The following is a 20,130-nucleotide window of genomic DNA, read 5'->3' as shown; positions in this document are numbered from 1 at the left end:
ACCTCGCTATCAGGTCGCCCCCTAGGAAATCACTCAGAATCGTCCCCATGAATAAATTTGAGGGGGATGAAGAGGCTAACTGACCTGCAGTTCATTGTTTTCTCTCTTCCTCCTTTATTGAAAAGCAGAGTAACATTTGTCAACTTCCAATCTGATGGGACCATTCTCAACGCCAATGTATTCTGGAAAATTATAGGCCGCGAATCCACATTCAATGCAGGAATCTCCTTTAGAACCCTGAGGTGATTTGTCACCATTTTAGTCCCTTACTAAATAATCCTTTACTTTTTCTCTATTCATACTAAATTCCTTAATTTCCTAATTCTTATTAGCCCTGATGTTACTGTCTATTTCTGGTCTGAAACCTTTGTCTTCTAATGTGAAGACAGACATAAAATGGTTGTTCAATGTCTCTGCTATTTCTTCATTCCCTACGATAACTCCTCTTGTCTTTGATTCTTTTTTAAAAATTTGTTCATGGTATGTGGACATCGCACCAGCATTTATTGCCCATCCCTAATTGCCCTTGAGGCAGCAGTTAAGGGTCAACCACATTGCTGTGGGTCTGGAGTCACATGTCGGCCAGACCGGGTAAGGACGGCAGATTTCCCTCCCTGAAGGGCATTGGTGAACCAGATGGATTTTTACGACAATTGACAATGGTTTCATGGTCATCGTTAGACTTTTAATTCCAGATTTTTATTGAATTCAAATTTCACCGTCTGCAGTGGCGGGATTTGAACCTCGATCCCCCAGAGTACTCAAGGTCTGGGTCTCTGGAATCCTAGATTGTAGATTGACTACAGCTTGTACTCTGCTTGTTATGACCAACCATTTTTCATCAGCTGCCATGTTGAACAATGGTTCCCCAACAGCTGTGCACTAACGTGTCCCTGACTATTCACTCTTCTGTCATGTGAGAGTACCTTTAACAAATGGGTGTTTATTACTGCAATGATGTCAGAGAGGGGGTGGAGCTGGGCTGCCTGTCAGCTTTTTACTTTCGTTTTAGGCTGTTTGCTGCAGGGTGTATTTTAGTTTCGTTTTCAGTGTTGGAGCTGAAGCCAGACAGAGCAAGTGTACTGTTGATCTCTCTGCCATGAAAAGATTATCCCTTGATCATTTGGTGAATTCAGAATTATAAATGTTCTCAGCAGTGAATGTAAACCTAATGCGCTTCTGTTAAAAGGTGTTTCTTTTGTCTTCTGGATCTTGTTTGGGAAGTTATTAAGGATTACTTAGTGTTGTATTCTTTGGGGTTTGTATTTGAATTAATGGTTGCTAATATGTTTACTGTATGTTTTAAAAAGGTTAACTTGAGTTCATATAATAAACATTGTTTTGCTTGAAAAAATACTTTTCCATTTCTGCTGTACCACACCTGTAGAGTGGGGCGTGTGCCCCATACCACAATCGATTAAAAGTTGTGGGTCAGATGACCTCCATGAAACACTTTGGGGTTCTCTAAACCCTGGCCCATAACACTTCCTTTGTTAATATGTAGAATTTGATTCCCTTCCTCTGCAGCTTGTTAATGAGCTTAACAGCAAGTTAATTGGAGGTATGCTTGTTGCTGGCTCCTCACCCAGGCCCCCACCCTCGTCCCCACAGGCAATTGAAAACCCAGTTTGTCTTTACCACCCCTTAGGCCGCAGCCTGGCCTGGAATGAGCGGGTGATGTCCGCACTGTAGCCAGACAAAGAACTTACTGTCGAAGGGAACATTCCGGATTTCCTTCAGCTGTGCTGGGCTGTTCCTCAGGTACAGAGCTGCTTCGCCAAAGATTGACAAGTCCACCACCTTATCCATTTCTCTCAGGGAGAGGCAGTGGGTCACTCTGTGGAAGGACAGAAGAAAATAGTGTCCCTCAACAGTTTGCTTTATACTGTTTGTGAAAAATATCTGTGTCATCCATCGAAACTCATGGAAAATGTAACATTTCCGTCTATGTCTGGGATTAATTTTGGCTTTGGGGAATATTATAAAATGGGTGACAGCGAATTACCGACTGATATTATCTTTCACCAGCACTTTATTTCTGTTAAGTAAATATGAGCTGCTGACTCCCTGTTACCTAGTTCATGGACATGCGAAATAGGAGCAGGAGGAGGCCATTCGGCCCCTTGAGCCAGGTCCGCCATTTAAAAAGACCATTAATGATCTGTTTGTGTTTCAAGTATGATGTTCCCATCTACCCCGGATAAGTCAGCACGGTAGCACAGTGGTTAGCACTATTGCTTCACAGCTCCAGGGTCCCAATTTGATTCCCAGCTTGGGTCACTGCCTGTGCGGAGTCTGCACGTTCTCCCCGTGTCTGCGTGGGTTTCCTCCGGGTGCTCCGGTTTCCTCCCACAAGTCCCCGAAAGACATGCTGTTAGGTGGATTGGACATTCTGAATTCTCCCTCTGCGTACCTGAACAGGTGCCGAAATGTGGCGACTAGGGGCTTTCCACAGCAACTTAATTGCAGTGTTAATGTACTACTTGTGAGGGCAGCAACACGGTGCAGCGGTTAGCACTGCTGCCTCACGGCGCCGAGGTCCCAGGTTCGATCCCGGCCCTGGGTCACTGTCCGTGTGGAGTTTGCACATTCTCCCCGTGTCTGGGTGGGTTTCGCCCCCACAACACAAAGATGTGCAGGGTGGGTGGATTGGCCGCGCTAAATTGCCCCTTCATTGGAAAAAAATAATTCGGTACTCTAAATTTATTTTTAAAAAAGAAAAAAAATGTACTACTTGTGACAATAAAGATTATTATTATTGTAACCTAACTTAACAAGAATCCATCTACCATGGCCTTAAAAATATTCAGTGACCCCCGCCTTTACCTGGGCAGGAGTGTGACTGATGTCTTTGGGGATTTATTTGCTCGAGTGATTGGGAAGGGTTTAATAATAATAATCTTTATTATTGTCACAAGTAGGCTTACATCAACACTGCACTGAAGTTACTGTGAAAAGTCCCTAGTCGCCACACTCCGGCGCCTGTTCGGGTTCATTCAGAATGTCCAAATTACCTAACAGCACGTCTATCAGGACTTGTGGGAGGAAACCGGAGCACCCGGAGGAAACCCACGCAGACACGGGGAGAACGTGCAGACTCCGCACAGACAGTGACCCAAGCCGGGAATCGAACCTGTGACCCTGGCGCTGTGAAGCAACAGTGCTACCCACTGTGCTACCGTGCTGCCTCATTTAAATTAATATGGCAGGGGGATGGGAACCAATGTAAGGATTCAGAGCAGGGCGAATCAAGAACAAGAGAAAAAGACATCAAGGAGAATAAGAAAAGTGATGGGCAGAGAAATCAAGGGCTTGAATCAGACAATGACACTGTAATAAATAGCAGGAATGGGACAAGGAACATTAAAACGACTAGCCTGGGTGACACGGTGGTGGCAGTGGTTAGCACTGCCGTCTCATAGCACTGGGGACCCAGGTTCGATCCTGACCCCGGGTCACTGTCCGTGTGGAGTTTGCACATTCTCCCTGTGTCTGCATGGGCCTCACACCCACAACCCAAAGGTGGATTGGTCATGCCAAATTTCCCCTTAATAAAAAATAAATTAAGGTTTTATATCTAAACACTCGAAGCTTTCAAAATAAAATGGATGATTAGTTGCCCAGGTGGATGTAAAGGGATATGATATAGTTTGGATTACGCAGACATGGCTCCAAGATGACCAAGGATGGGAACTAAACATCGAGGGCTGTTCGGTTTTTAGGAAGGACAGACAGAAAGGAAAAGCTGGGGTTGCATTGTTAATGAAAGAAGTATTAAAACAATATTGAGGAAAGATATTAGTGCAAACGATGCTGAATCTGTATGGGTCGAGTTCTGAAACACTGAGGGACAAAAAACATTTGTAGAGCTGGTATACAGACCAAATTGGAGTGGTAATGTTGGGAATAGCAGTCAGAAAATCAGAGATGCACGTGGTAATGGAACATCTGTGATCATCGGTGACTTTAATCTGCATATAGATTAGGTGGCTCAAATTAGTCACAGTTCAATCAGGGGGTATTTTTGCAGTGTATAGGGGATGTTTTTCTGGACCAATGTTTTTTTAAAATTAACTTATGGGATGTGGGTGTCGGTTGTGAGACCAGCATTTTATTGCCCATCCCTAGTTACCCCTCAGAAGATGGCGGTGAGCTGCCTTTGTGAACTGCTGCAGTCCTTGAGGTGTAGGTACACCTACTGTGCTGTTAGGGAGGGAGTTCCAGGATTTTGCCCCAGCGACCGTGAAGGAACGGCGATACATTCCCAAGTCAGGAGGGTGAGTGACTTGCAGGGGAACCTCCAGGAGGTGGGGTTCCCAGGTATCTCTGTCCTTCTAGATGGTAGCGGTCGTGGGTTTGGAAGGCGATGTCTAAGGAACCTTGATGAGTTACTGCAGTGTATCTTGCGGATGGTACACACGGCTACCACTGTTCATCGGTGGTGGAGGGTTTGAATGTTTGTGGAAGGAGGAGCAATCAAGCGGGCTGCTTTGCCCTGGATGGTGTCGAGCTTTTTGAGTGTTGTTGGAGCTGCGCTCACCCAGGCAAGTGGAGAGCATTTATGGGCAGCACGGTAGCATGGTGGTTAGCACAATTGCTTCACAGCTCCAGGGTCCCAGGTTCGATTCCCCGCTGGGTCACTGTCTGTGCGGAGACTGCACATCCTCCCCGTGTGTGCGTGGGTTTCCTCCGGGTGCTCCGGTTTCCTCCCACAGTCCAAAGATGTGCAGGTTAGGTGGATTGGCCATGATAAATTGCCCTGAGTGTCCAAAATTGCCCTTAGTGCTGGGTGGGGTTACTGGGTTATGGGGATAGGGTGGAGGTGTGGACTTGGGTAGGGTGGTGATTTACTCATCGTAGGATTCCCTAGCCTTTGACCTGCCCTGGTAGCCACAGTATTAATGTGGCTAGTCCAGTTCAGTTTCTGATCAATGGTAACCCCAGGATATTGATTCTGTTATAGCAAGGACATCCTGCTCCCATGTGTCCTTAACTTTTTTCCCCCCTTATTCATTGATGTGCATGTCGCTGGGTAGGTCAGCATGTATTGCCCTGCTCTGAGGACATTTAGGAGTCAACCCACATTGCTGTTGGTCTGGAGTCACATGGAGGCCAGGTAAGGATGACAGATCTCCTTCCCTCAGGGGCATTAGTGAACCAGATGGGTTTTTACAACAACCGGCAATGATTTCATTGTTAGACTTGTATATCCAGATTCCACCTGGCGGGATTCGAACCCAGGTCCCCAGGTTACTCTAGTGTCTGGATTACAAGTCCAGTGACAACACCACTACCCCATTTCCCACCCCTTAACTCATAGAACATAGAACATAGAACATAGAACAATACAGCGCAGTACAGGCCCTTCGGCCCACGATGTTGCACCGAAACAAAAGCCATCTAACCTACACTATGCCATTATCATCCATATAACTGATATATCCATCTACTGTGGTGGTATGTATTAGGGGTAATATGGTACCTGTGAAGCCGAGAGGCTATTGGCTGACAGGTCCCGGGTCCTGGTTGGATCTGCCGACTTCTGGCTCCGCCCTGAAGGCGGAGTATAAGAGTTTGAGTTCTCCCAGCAGCCGCATTCTGTAACTGAGCTGCTGGGGAACAAGTCTTGCTTAATAAAGCCTCGATAGACTTCATCACTTCTCGACTTGTGTAAGCCATTGTGCGCTACAATTTATTAAGCAAGCTTAAAAGACTATGGAGCTTCGGATCACCCCGGAGTGCCTGCGGATCAGCCCCCATGCAGCAAACTCGGCGGCCGTGTTCAAACACTGGCTAGCATGCTTCGAAGGCTACCTTCGAACGGCCCCCGGCCGGACCACAGAAGAGCAGAAAATGCAGGTCCTGTATTCCAGGGTGAGCCCGGAGATCTACACGCTCATCGAAGACGCGGAGGATTTCCCGACGGCGCTCGCTTTGGAGGTTGGCGTCGTGGTCCTGCTGGTCATGGCCGCAGATGGTTACGTTGTTGATGGATTGCAAAGCCGTCGCCACTAGGAGCAGACGGTACAGCACCCAGGATCGGACGTTTATCCGGTCTGAAGTCCAGCGGCTGCTGAAGGAAGGCATAATCCAGGCCAGCAATAGTCCCTGGAGAGCCCAGGTGGTAGTCGTGAAGACCGGGGAGAAGCAGAGGATGGTCATAGACTATAGTCAGACCATCAATAGGTACACGCAGCTAGATGCGTACCCTCTCCCCGCATATCCGACATGGTCAATCAGATTGCCCAGTATAAGGTCTTTTCCACCGTGGACCTCATGTCCGCCTACCACCAGCTCCCCATTCGCCCCGGTGACTGCAAGTACACAGCCTTCGAAGCAGACGGGCGGCTCTACCATTTCCTAAGGGTCCCATTTGACGTCACGAACGGAGTCTCGGTCTTCCAATGGGAGATGGACCGAATGCTTGACCAGCGTGGTTGCAGGCCATGTTCCCGTATCTCAACAACGTAACCATCTGCGGCCATGACCAGCAGGACCACGACGCCAACCTCCAAAAATTCCTCCAGACCGTTAACGCCCTGAACCTCACATATAACGAGGAAAAATGCGTTTTTAGCACCAACCGCCTGGCCATCCTGGGATACGTAGTGCGCAATGGAGTGATAGGCCCCGACCCCGAACACATGCGCCCCCTTCTGGAATTTCCCCTCCCCCACTGCTCCAAAGCCCTGAAACGCTGCCTGGGCTTCTTTTCATATTACGCCCAGTGGGTTCCCCAGTACGCAGACAAGGCCCGCCCGTTAATCCAGTCCACTACCTTCCCCCTGTCGACAGAGGCTCGCCAGGCCTTCAGCCGCATCAAAGCGGATATCGCAAAGGCCACGATGCATGCGATCGACGAGTCCCTCCCCTTCCAGGTCGAGAGCGACGCATCCGATGTAGCTCTGGCGGCCACCCTCAACCAAGCGGGCAGACCCGTGGCCTTTTTCTCCCGGACCCTCCACGCCTCAGAAATCCGCCACTCCTCAGTGGAAAAGGAAGCCCAAGCCACAGTGGAAGCTGTGCGACATTGGAGGCATTACCTGGCCGGCAGGAGATTCACTCTCCTCACTGACCAACGGTCAGTAGCCTTTATGTTCGATAATGTACAGCGGGGCAAAATTAAGAATGACAAGATCTTGAGATGGAGGATTGAGCTCTCCACCTATAACTATGAGATCTTATACCGTCCCGGAAAGCTGAACGAGCCGTCCGATGCCCTATCCTGCGGCACATGTGCCAACGCATAAATAGACCGCCTCCAAGCCCTCCACGAGGACCTCTGCCACCCGGGGGTCACTCGATTTTACCATTTCGTAAAGTCCCGCAACCTCCCCTACTCTGTGTAGGAGGTCCGTACAGTCACCAGGAACTGCCACATCTGCGCGGAGTGCAAACCGCACTTTTTCAGTCCAGATAGAGCGCACCTGATAAAGGCTTCCCGTCCCTTTGAACGCCTCAGTTTGGATTTCAGAGGCCCCCTCCCCTCCACCGACTGCAACGCATACTTCCTGAATGTGGTGGACGAGTACTCCCGTTTCCCCTTCGCCATCCCCTGCCCCGACATGACAGCGGCCACATTCATTAAAGCCCTCGGCACCATCTTTACCCTGTTCGGTTTCCCCGCGTACATCCATAGCGACAGGGGGTCCTCATTCATGAGTGACGAGCTGCGTCAGTTCCTGCTCAGCAAGGGTATAGCCTCGAGCAGGACGACCAGCTACAACCCCCGGGAGAACGGGCAAGTAGAGAGGGAGAACGGAACGGTGTGGAAAATCGTCCTACTGGCCCTACGGTCCAGAGATCTCCCAGGTTCCCGGTGGCAGGAAGTCCTCCCGGATGCCCTCCACTCCATCCGGTCGCTACTGTGTACCACCACTAACCAAATGCCCCACGAGCGCCTCCTTTTCTTCCCCAGGAAGTCCTCCTCTGGAACGTCGCTGCCGACCTGGCTGGTGGCCCCAGGACCCATCTTGCTCCGGAAACATGTGCGGGCGCACAAATCGGACCCGTTGGTCGAGAGGGTTCACCTTCTCCACGCAAACCCGCAGTACGCCTACGTGGCGTACCCCGACGGCCAACAGGACACGGTCTCCCTGCGGGACCTGGCGCCCGCCGGAAACACACACACACCCCCGACACCGATCACCCCCTCCCTGCCACCGGCGCACCCCACGACCGCCCCCTTCCCGGGTGGATCGGTCCTCCTCCCGTGCCCGCCCAGGAGTAAAGAAACAGGGACGAACAGCACAACGCTCCCGGAGACGACAGTGCCCGAGCCAGCACCTGCACCACCACCGGGGCTGAGGCGATCGACAAGGACGACCAGGGCACCCGCTCGACTCGTGGAATCCGCGTGACACCAAGAAAACAAGACTTTTGTTGTAAATGACTTTGTTGTAAATAATTCTGACACAAACTTGCACAGAGCTAAATGTTGGGCTAAAAATGCATAGCCACTGTTCGAAATTTGTTCCAGGACCAGCCTTGTAAACCCCTACCACCATGCGAACCACCACCCCGCCGGGTTCTTTTTTAACAAGGGGTGAATGTGGTGGTATGTATTAGGGGTAATATGGTACCTGTGAAGCCGAGAGGCTATTAGCTGACAGGTCCCGGGTCCTGGTTGGATCTGCCGACTTCTGGCTCCGCCCTGAAGGCGGAATATAAGAGCTCGAGTTCTCCCAGCAGCCGCATTCTGTAACTGAGCTGCTGGGGAACAAGTCTTGCTTAATAAAGCCTCGATAGACTTCATCACTTCTCGACTTGTGTAAGTCATTGTGCGCTACATCTACCTTGTTTGTAATAATCTTTGCATTGAAGTATAAACAACAGTTTAACCCCACCATTTTCCCTCGCTGGACACTTTTAAAACTTTGCTTCTCCTGTGATTCCAAGCCTATAATTACACCTTCTATATCACTAGCTAATGTTCTACCGTCTATTTTCCTGATCTGAGTTTGATCTATCTGATCCTACTCCTGGGATTCCATCCTCCTGCCACACTAGTTTAAATATCCTGCAACTAAACTAGCAAAAGTCCCCGGAAGAACATTGGTCCCAGCTCTGCCTGGGTGCAGCCCGTCCGGTTGGCACAGGTCCCACCTTCCCTAGAGCCAGTCCCAGTGCCTCAAGAATCTGAATGCCTCCCGGCTACGCCGTCTCTCCAACCACACATTCACCTGATCTATCCTCCCATTCCTGCTCTCTCTAGCACGTGGAACTGGGGGTAATCCTGAGGTTATGACATTTGAGGTCCTGCATTTTAGTTCATAAGATATAGGAGTAGAATTAGGACATTCGGCCCATCGAGTCTGCTACGTCATTCGATCATGGCTGATATGTTCCTCATCTGCTCCCGACAGTGTTCCAGACCAAGAGCTGGATTGCGAAATCAGCCGGAGCATCTCCTCCCTAGAACACATGACCGAGGCGGGAGTCGGCAATTTAGCCTCCCGATCCTAAACACCCTCAATGTGATCCTGGCCGATCCCATCCTGGCCTCAACTCCACCGTCCTGCCCGTTCTCCATAACCCTCCAACCCATTACCAATTAAAAATCTGTCTAACTCCTCCTTAAATTTACTCACTGTCCCAGCATGCACCGCACTCTGGGGTAGCGAATTCCGCAGATTCATAACCCTTTGGGGGAAGTAGTTTTTCCTCAACTCTGTTTTAAATCTGTTACCTCTTGTTCTAAGACTATGACCTCTCGTTCTGGAATGCCCCACAAGAGGAAGCATCATCTCCATGTCCACTTTATCCATATCTCGATTAGATCTCCCCTCATTCTTCTCCTGACTTCCTATACTCAGCTAGTATGTCCTCATCCTTTAGTTTAGCAATGTCGTTGGCGCCAATGTGTATCATGACCACTGGCTGTTCACCTTCCCTCCCCACAATGCTCTGCAGCTGCTCCGAGACAACCCTGGCACCACGGAGGCAACATACCATCCTTGATTCACGTTTGCAACCACAGAAGCGTCTGCCTGAGCCCCTGACTATTGAATCCCCTGTCACGATAGCCCTGCCACTTGTTTTCCTCCACCAGTCTGAGCAGGAGAACCACCCAGAGTGCTACTCTTGCTTTCCCCTAAGTGGCCATCACCCCCGACAGTTTCCAAAGCAGAGAGGGGTCTCCTGCACTAACTTCCTGAGTCTTTTACTGTTCCTGATGGTCACCCATTCCCTCTCTGCCTGTGCAATCCTCACCTGCGGTGTGACCACCTCGCTAATCATGCGAACCATGACTTGCTCAGCAGTGAGTCCACTCAAGCCTCAGGCTCCGAAATCCGGTTAGCTGGGAGCTGCATTTGGACACATCTTCTGCACACATGGTCACCAGAGACACTGGGACCATCCTTCATTTCCCACATTGGGAATATGATATGCAGAAGGAGCGTATCATAGGTCTCCCACCACGATGTCCCTCTCGATTAAATCAGTTACTCCTTTTGAAATATTACCTTAGCTAGGGGTCTTATTTGCATTAGTTAGGAAGCATATATATTATACAACACACATGAAATGAAATGAAAGGAAAATCGCTTATTGTCACAAGTAGGCTTCAAATTAAGTTATGTGAAAAGCCCCTAGTCGCCACATTCCGGCGCCTGTTCGGGGAGGCTGGTACGGGACTTGAACCGTGCGGTTGGCCTGCCTTGGTCTGCTTTAAAAGCCAGCGATTTAGCCCTGTGCTAAACCAGCCCTATAACACTCTATTTCTGGGTATAACACGTACATATATAACACATGTTACTGGGTATAAAATGCACATATATGAACTCCCTGTTATTGGGTATAACATTTGTTTATATTTGTTTTCAATTTTTTAATTTTTTTCCAATTAAGGGGCAATTTAGCATGGCCAATCCACCTAACCTGCACATCCTTTTGGGTTGTGGGGGTGAAACCCACACAGACACGGGGAGAATGTGCAAACTCCACATCGACAGTAATCCGGGGCCGGGATCGAACCCGGGTCCACATTGCTGTGAGGCAGCAGTGCGAACCACTGCGCCGCGTTGCCGCACTGCTGTATATACTACATAACGCACTCTGTTACTGGGTATAACATGCACATTTATTATACAACACTCCCTGATACCGAACATTGTGGGCAGCACGGTAGCACAGTGGTTAGCACAGTTGATTCACAGCTCCAGGGTCCCAGGTTCGATTCGGGGTTGGGTCACTGTCTGTGCGGAGTCTGCACGTTCTCCCCATGTCTGCGTGGGTTTCCTCCGGTTTCCTCCCACATTCCAAAAATGTGCAGGTTAGGTGGATTGGCCATGATAAATTGCCCTTAGGTTGGGTGGGGTTGCTGGTTCACGGGGATAGGGTGGAGGTATCGGCTGATGTAGGGGGCTCTTTCCAAGAGCCGGTGCAAACTCGATGGGCCGAATGGCCTCCTTCTACACTGTAAATTCTATGATTCTGTAAATTCTATGACAACATTTATCCTCTAAAACACAGCTTTGCACAGGATATTACACCCACATATAACATGTAACACTGGGTGGAACACTCACATTACATAATAATTATTATTATATAAGGTGCGCTGTGATTATTTTCACTGGACAAATTCTGTTAATGGATAAAACACAGCAGAATGTAACGGTGTTAATGAAATAAAACGCTGCCATGCTGATTAGTGAAAGCTACGTTGGATAAATTAGAAATAAACCAAGAATACAAAAAAAATTAGATTAAAGAGAACCACAATTCATTTACTTACTTTGTTGACACACCCAACAAGTAACACAATAATCAGGCATGTATCTGCGAGGTGAGCCTCACTATTAAGTGCAGGCACTTCAAAGGGTCCTATACTATTGGTCCCTATTTGTAGATCCCAAAGCATTAGCAAGATTAAGAGAAAGGGAGGTTTTCCAATGACTCACGGATCTTTCAGGGAATAAAAACAGAGGGAGACAATTGACTCATTGTTATTTTTAAAGAAGATTGTAGCACAGAGAATCCTGTCCAACTGCAGGCTCAGAAGAAACAGGGCCAAGAGTCGCCATTCCAGAGGTTCAGTGGGTACAAAATCCACTTGGACCACAGTGAAATGGGTCATGTTCCTCGTGTGCGATGTGGGAGCTCAGGGACACGTCCACTGTCCCTGGCTCCTTCACCTGCAAGAGGTGTGTCCAGTTGCAGCTCCTGTTAGACCGCTTGACGTCTCTGGAGTTGCGGATGGACTTACTTTGGAGCGTCCGCGATGCTGAGGACGTCGTGGATAGCACGTTTAGCGAGTTGGTCACACCGCAGGTGAAAGGTACTGAGGGAGATAGAAAATGGGTGACCAAAATACAGAGCAAGGGTAGGAAGGCAGTGCAGGTGTCCCCTGCGGTCATCTCCCTGCAAAACAGATATACAGCTTTGGATACTGTTGAGGGAGATGGCTCGCCAGGGGAAGGCAGCAGCAGCCAGGTTCAGGGCACCGTGGCTGGCTCTGCTGCGTAGCTGGGCAGGAAGAAGAATGGCAGGGCTACAGTTAACATACGATGAACGTCTGAGGATCCTGGGATTATATTCAATGGAGTTTAGGAGGTTGAGGGGAGATCTAATAGAAACTTACAAGATAATGAATGGCTTAGATAGGGTGGATGTAGGGAAGTTGTTTCCATTAGCAGGGGAGACTAGGACCCGGGGGCACAGCCTTAGAATAAAAGGGAGTCACTTTAGAACAGAGATGAGGAGAAATTTCTTCAGCCAGAGAGTGGTGGGTCTGTGGAATTCATTGCCACAGAGGGCGGTGGAGGCTGGGACGTTGAGTGTCTTTAAGACAGAAGTTGATAAATTCTTGATTTCTCGAGGAATTAAGGGCTATGGAGAGAGAGCGGGTAAATGGAGTAGAAATCAGCCATGTTTGAATGGTGGAGTGGACTCGATGGGCCGAATGGCCTTACTTCCGCTCCTATGTCTTATGGTCTTATAGTGATAGGGGACTCAATTGTAAGGGGAATAGACAGGCGGTTCTGCGGACGCAATCGAGACTCCAGGATGGTATGTTGCCTCCCTGGTGCAAGAGTCAAGGATGTCTCGGAGCGGTTGCAGGACATTCTGTGGGGGGAGGGTGAACAGCCAGCTGTCGTGGTGCACATAGGCACCACCGATATAGGTAAAGAAACGGGACGAGATCCTACAAGCTGAATTTAGGGAGTTAGGAGTTAAACTAAAAAGTAGGACCTCAAAGATAGTATTCTCAGGATTGCTACCAGTGCCACGAGCTAGTCAGAGTAGGAATGTCAGGATAAATAGGATGAATGTGTGGCTCGAGAGATGGTGCAAGAAGGAGGGATTCAAATTCCTGGGACATTGGAACCGGTTCTGGGGGAGATGGGACCAGTACAAACCGGACGGTCTGCACCTGGGCAGGACTGGAACCGATGTCCTAGGGGGGGGGGTGTTTGCTAGAGCTGTTGGGGAGAGTTTAAACTAATGTGGCAGGGGGATGGGAACCGAAGCAGGAAGTTGGAAGGTAGTAAAACAAGGACAGAAACAAAAGGAAGTAAGGGGGAAAGTGTAAGGCAGAGAAGCCATAGTCAAAAATCAAAAATCAAACAGTACAAGGTACAATGACTGAGGGGAGCTCAGTGAATAGGACCAGGAATACTAAAAGGAATAAAACGGGAAGTGAAAACATTAATGGTAAGCGACGCGGCAGGTTGTTACATGAAGATATGGGTTCAACGACAAGGAAAATTAGGAGAACGTTTAAGAGGAAATATAACTTAGGCGAGGTTACTGATCAAGGTGTTAAGATTCAGAACAGAGGTAAAAAAGCCAACATAAGTGTACTTTACCTGAATGCTCGTAGTATTCGGAATAAGGTAAATGAGTTGATGGCGCAAATCATCGTGAATGACTATGATTTAGTGGCCATTACTGAAACATGGTTAAAGGATGGTCACGACTGGGAGTTAAATATCCGAGGGTATCAAACTATTCGGAAGGACAGAGTGGATGGTAAGGGGGGTGGTGTAGCTCTGTCATTTAAGGATGACATCCGGGCAACAGTAAGGGATGACATCGGTGCTATGGAGGATGAGGTTGAATCCATTTGGGTGGAAATCAGGAATAGTAAGGCGAAAAAGTCACTGATAGGAGTAGTCCATAGGCCACCAAATAGTAACATTATGGTGGGGCAGGCAATAAACAAAGAAATAACTGATGCATGTAGAAATGGTACAGCAGTTATCATGGGGGATTTTGATGTACATGTCGATTGGTTTAACCAGGTCTGTCAAGGCAGCCTTGAGAAGGAGTTTATAGAATGTATCTGCGATAGTTTCCGAGAACAGTGTGTAATGGAACCTACGAGGGAACAAGCGGTCCTAGATCTGGTCCTGTGTAATGAGACAGGATTGATTCAGGATCTCATAGTTAGGGATCCTCTCGGAAGGAGCGATCACAATATGGTGGAATTTAAAATACAGATGGAGGGTGAGAAGGTAAAATCAAGCACTAATGTTTTGAGCTTAAACAAAGGAGATTACAATGGGATGAGAGAAGAACTAGCTAAGGCAGACTGGGAGCAAAGACTTTATGGTGAAACAGTTGAGTACCAGTGGAGAACCTTCCAAGTGATTTTTCACAGTGCTCAGCAAAGGTTTATACCAACAAAAAGAGGTAAAAAGAGGAAAAATCGACCGTGGATATCTAAGGAAATAAGGGAGAGTATCAAATTGAAGGAAAAAGCATACAAAGTGGCAAATATTAGTGGGAGACTAGAGAATTGGGAAATCTTCAGTGGGCAAGAGAAAGCTACTAAAAAAGCTATAAAGAAGAATATGATAAGATTATGAGAGTAAACTTGCTCAGAATATAAAAACAGATAGTAAAAGTTTCTACAAATATATAAAACAAAAACGAGTAGCCAAGGTAAACATTGGTCCCTTAGAGGATGAGAAGGGAGATTTAATAATGGGAGATGAGGAAATGGCTGAGGAACTGAACAGGTTTTTTGGGTCGGTCTTCACAGTGGAAGACACAAATAACATGCCAGTGACTGATGGAAATGAGGCTATGACAGGTGAGGACCTTGAGAGGATTGTTATCACTCAGGAGGTAGTGATGGGCAAGCTAATGGGGCTAAAGGTAGACAAGTCTCCTGGACCTGATGGAATGCATCCCAGAGTGCGAAAAGAGATGGCTAGGGAAATTGCAAATGCACTAGTGATAATGTACCAAAATTCACTAGACTCTGGGGTGGTCCCGGCAGATTGGAAATTAACAAACGTGACACCACTGTTTAAAAAAGGAGGGAGGTAGAAAGCGGGTAATTATAGGCCAGTGAGCTTAACTTCGGTAGTATGGAAGATGCTGGAATCTATCATCAAGGAAGAAATAGCGAGGCATCTGGATGGAAATTGTCCCATTGGGCAGACGCAGCATGGGTTCATAAAGGGCAGGTCGTGCCTAACTAATTTAGTGGAATTTTTTGAGGACATTAACAGTGCGGTAGATAACGGGGAGCCAATGGATGTGGTATATCTGGATTTCCAGAAAGCCTTTGACAAGGTGCCACACAAAAAGTTACTGCATAAGATAAAGATGCATGGCATTAAGGGGAAAGTAGTAGCATGGATAGAGGATTGGCTAATTAATAGAAAGCAAAGAGTGGGGATTAATGGGTGTTTCTCTGGTTGGCAATCAGTAGCTAGTGGTATCCCTCAGGGATCAGTGTTGGGCCCACAACTGTTAACAATTTACATAGATGATTTGGAGTTGGGGACCAAGGGCAATGTGTCCAAGTTTGCAGACGACACTAAGATAAGTGGTAAAGCAAAACGTGCAGAGGATACTGGAAGTCTGCAGAGGGATTTGGATAGGCTAAATGAATGGGCTAGGGTCTGGCAGATGGAATACAATGTTGACAAATGTGAGATTATCCATTTTGGTAGGAATAACAGCAAAAAGGATTATTATTTAAATGATAAAATATTAAAGCATGCTGCTGTGCAGAGAGACCTGGGTGTGTTAGTGCATGAGTCGCAAAAAGTTGGTTTACAGAGGCAACAGGTGATTAAGAAGGCAAATGGAATTTTGTCCTTCATTGCTAGAGGGATGGAGTTTAAGACTGGGGAGGTTATGCTGCAATTGTATAAGGTGTTAGTGAGGCCACACCTGGAGTATTGTGTTCAGTTTGGGTCTCCTTACTTGAGAAAGGACGTACTGGCACTGGAGGGTGTGCAGAGGAGATTCACTAGGTTAATCCCAGAGCTGAAGGGGTTGGATTACGAGGAGAGGTTGAGTAGACTGGGACTGTACTCGTTGGAATTTAGAAGATTGAGGGGGGATCTTGTAGAAACATATAAAATTATGAAGGAAATAGATAGGATAGATGCGGGCAGGTTGTTTCCACTGGTGGGTGAAAGCAGAATTAGGGGCCATAGCCTCAAAATAAGGGGAAGTAGATTTAGGACTGAGTTTAGGAGGAACTTCTTCACCCAAAGGGTTGTGAATCTATGGAATTCCTTGCCCAGTGAAGCAGTAGAGGCTCCTTCATTAAATGTTTTTAAGATAAAGATAGATAGTTTTTTGAAGAATAAAGGGATTAAGGGTTATGGTGTTCTGGCCGGAAAGTGGAGCTGAGTCCACAAAAGATCAGCCATGATCTCATTGAATGGCGGAGCAGGCTCGAGGGACCAGATGGCCTACTCCTGCTCCTAGTTCTTATGTTCTTATATTGGCAAAACCGAGGCTTAAAATCAATTCCAGCGTCAAGGTGCCTCAGTAACGTGGAGAGATTGGAGAAGTTGGGACTGCTTTCCTTAGAGAAGGGAGAGGGAAGATTTGATGGAGGTGTGAAAAGTCAAGAAAGGTGCGAAGAGTAGATAACGAAAGACTGTTCCCATTATCAGAATAATCGAGAATCAGAGGGCATCAATTTAAGGTATCTGATTTGTTACATGAGGGAAAAGCTTCACAACACAGCGAGTGGTAAGGACCTGGAATGCACTGTCTGAGAGTGTGGTGGAGGCAGATTCACACAGCGAGTGGTTAGGGTCTGGAATGCACTGTCTGAGAGTGTGGTGGAGGCAGATACACACAGCGAGTGGTTGGGATCTGGAATGCACTGTCTGACAGTGTGGTGGAGGCAGTGTCACAGAGCGAGTGGTTAGGTTCTGGAATGCACTGTCTGAGTGTGGTGGAGGCAGATTCACACAGCGAGTGGTTAGGATCTGGAATGCACTGTCTGAGAGTGTGGTGGAGGCAGATTCACACAGCGAGTGGTTAGGGTTTGGAATGCACTGTCTGACAGTGTGGTGGAGGCAGATTCACACAGTGAGTGGTTAGGATCTGGAATGCACTGTCTGAGAGTGTGGTGGAGGCAGATTCACACAGCGAGTGGTTAGGATCTGGAATGCACTGTCTGAGAGTGTGGTGGAGGCAGATTCACACAGCGGGTGGTTAGGATCTGGAATGCACTATCTGAGAGTGTGGTGGAGGCAGATTCACACAGCGAGTGGTTAGGATCTGGAATGCACTGTCTGAGAGTGTGGTGGAGGCAGATTCACACAGTGAGTGGTTAGGATCTTGAATGCACTGTCTGAGAGTGTGGTGGCGGGAGTTTCACACAGCGAGTGGTTAGGATCTGGAATGCACTGTCTGAGAGTGTGGTGGAGGCAGATTCACACAGTGAGTGGTTAGGATCTGGAATGCACTGTCTGAGAGTGTGGTGGAGGCAGATTCACACAGTGAGTGGTAAGGACCTGGAATGCACTGTCTGAGAGTGTGGTGGAGGCAGATTCACACAGCGAGTGGTTAGGATCTGGAATGCACTGTCTGAGAGTGTGGTGGAGGCAGATTCACACAGCGAGTGGTTAGGGTTTGGAATGCACTGTCTGAGAGTGTGGTGGAGGCAGATTCACACAGCGGGTGGTTAGGATCTGGAATGCACTGTCTGAGAGTGTGGTGGAGGCAGATTCACACAGTGAGTGGTAAGGACCTGGAATGCACTGTCTGAGAGTGTGGTGGAGGCAGATTCACACAGCGAGTGGTTAGGATCTGGAATGCACTGTCTGAGAGTGTGGTGGAGGCAGATTCACACAGCGAGTGGTTAGGGTTTGGAATGCACTGTCTGAGAGTGTGGTGGAGGCAGATTCACACAGCGGGTGGTTAGGATCTGGAATGTACTGTCTGAGAGTGTGGTGGAGGCAGATTCACACAGCGAGTGGTTGGGATCTGGAATGCACTATCTGAGAGTGTGGTGGAGGCAGATTCACACAGTGAGAGGTTGGGATCTGGAATGCACTGTCTGAGAGTGTGGTGGAGGCAGGGTCACACAGCGAGTGGTTAGGGTCTGGAATGCACTGCCTGACAGTGTAGTGGAAGCAGGGTCACACAGCGAGTGGTTGGGGTCTGGAATACACTGTCTGACAGCGTGGTGGAGGCAGGGTCATACAGCGAGTGGTTGGCATCTGGAATGCACTGTCTGACAGTGTGGTGGAGGCAGGGTCACACAGCGAGTGGTTAGGGTCTGGAATACGCTGTCTGACAGCATGGTGGAGGCAGGGTCACGCAGGGAGTGGTTGGGGTCTGGAAAACAATGTCTGACAGCGTGGTGGAGGCAGGGTCATACAGCAAGTGGTTAGGGTCTGGAATGCACTGTCTGAGAGTGTGGTGGAGGCAGATTCACACAGCGAGTGGTTAGGCTCTGGAATGCACTGTCTGACAGTGTGGTGGAGGCAGATTCACACAGCGAGTGGTTAGGATCTGGAATGCACCGTCTGAGAGTGTGGTGGAGGCAGGGTCACACAGCGAGTGGTTGTGGTCTGGCATGCACTGTCTGAGAGTGTGGTGGAGGCAGGGACACACAGCGAGTGGTTGTGGTCTGACATGCACTGTCTGAGAGTGTGGTGGAGGCAGGGTCACACAGCGAGTGGTTAGGGTCGGGAATGCACTGTCTGACAGTGTGGTGGAGGCAGGGTCACACAGCGAGTGGTTAGGGTCTGGAATGCACTCTCTGAGAGTGTGGTGGAGGCAGGGTCACACAGCGAGTGGTTGTGGTCTGGCATGCACTGTCTGAGAGTGTGGTGGAGGCAGGGACACACAGCGAGTGGTTGTGGTCTGGCATGCACTGTCTGAGAGTGTGGTGGAGGCAGGGACACACAGCGAGTGGTTGTGGTCTGACATGCACTGTCTGAGAGTGTGGTGGAGGCAGGGTCACACAGCGAGTGGTTGTGGTCTGGCATGCACTGTCTGAGAGTGTGGTGGAGGCAGGGACACACAGCGAGTGCTTGTGGTCTGGAATGCACTGTCTGACAGTATGGTGGGGGCAGGTTATTCGGGGATTCAAGAAGCAACAGAAGAAAAACCTTTTTGGGGTTATGCGGGAGGGCCAGAGAGTGAGACTCAGTAAATTGCTCTTGCACAGAGGCTACTTGAAATGATGGACCGAATGGCCTCCTTCTGCTCTGTAACCATTCTGTGAACTTATGATGTTATCTTGCAGGCCACTATAAAAACCTCATCATCGAAATCTGTGCTGAAAAAAGAAATCTGTAAAAAGGGAGCAAATTTCTATCAGGGCCTGAACCCCCAAATGGGAATGAGAAAAGCTCCTCATAGATTATCATCGAATTTACAGTGCCGAAAAAGGCCATTCGGCCCATCGAGTCTGCACTGGCTCTTGGAAAGAGCACCCTACCCAAGGTCAACACCTCCACCCTATCCCCATAACCCAGTAACCCCACCCAACACTAAGGGCAATTTAGGACACTAAGGGCATTTTATCATGGCCAATCCACCTAACCTGCACATCTTTGGACTGTGGGAAGAAACCGGAGCACCCTGAGGAAACCCACGCACACACGGGGAGGATGTGCAGACTCCGCACAGACAGTGACCCAAGCCGGAATCAAACCTGGGACCCTGGAGCTGTGAAGCAATTGTGCTATCCACAATGCTACCGTGTTGCTCCTCTCAGAGGCTGAATCCCCAAATCCCAGTGAAATAGAATTCAGTGTCAAATTGAAAGCATCACTCTTCACACCCTAATGGAGAGGGAGTTTAAATACTCAAACCCATAGCAAATTGTGGTAGTCACCACTAGTGGCATATTATATGTGTTACGGCACACCCCGGTAAATCCCTGCCAGCTGGCTCCGCCCAGCA

General features: G+C 48.6%; 1 pseudogene; it reads right to left on the bottom strand.

Annotated features, from left to right (window-relative positions):
• The window catches only part of LOC140425676 (myosin-13-like), a 249,275-nt pseudogene extending 247,466 nt beyond the window's left edge, over positions 1 to 1,809 (bottom strand).
• Positions 1,810 to 20,130: the final 18,321 nt, after the last annotated feature.

The sequence above is a fragment of the Scyliorhinus torazame genome, chromosome 6 (genome assembly GCF_047496885.1).
Source record: "Scyliorhinus torazame isolate Kashiwa2021f chromosome 6, sScyTor2.1, whole genome shotgun sequence".
Classification (NCBI taxonomy): domain Eukaryota; kingdom Metazoa; phylum Chordata; class Chondrichthyes; order Carcharhiniformes; family Scyliorhinidae; genus Scyliorhinus; species Scyliorhinus torazame.
This window is presented reverse-complemented; position numbering and strand designations above follow the sequence as displayed.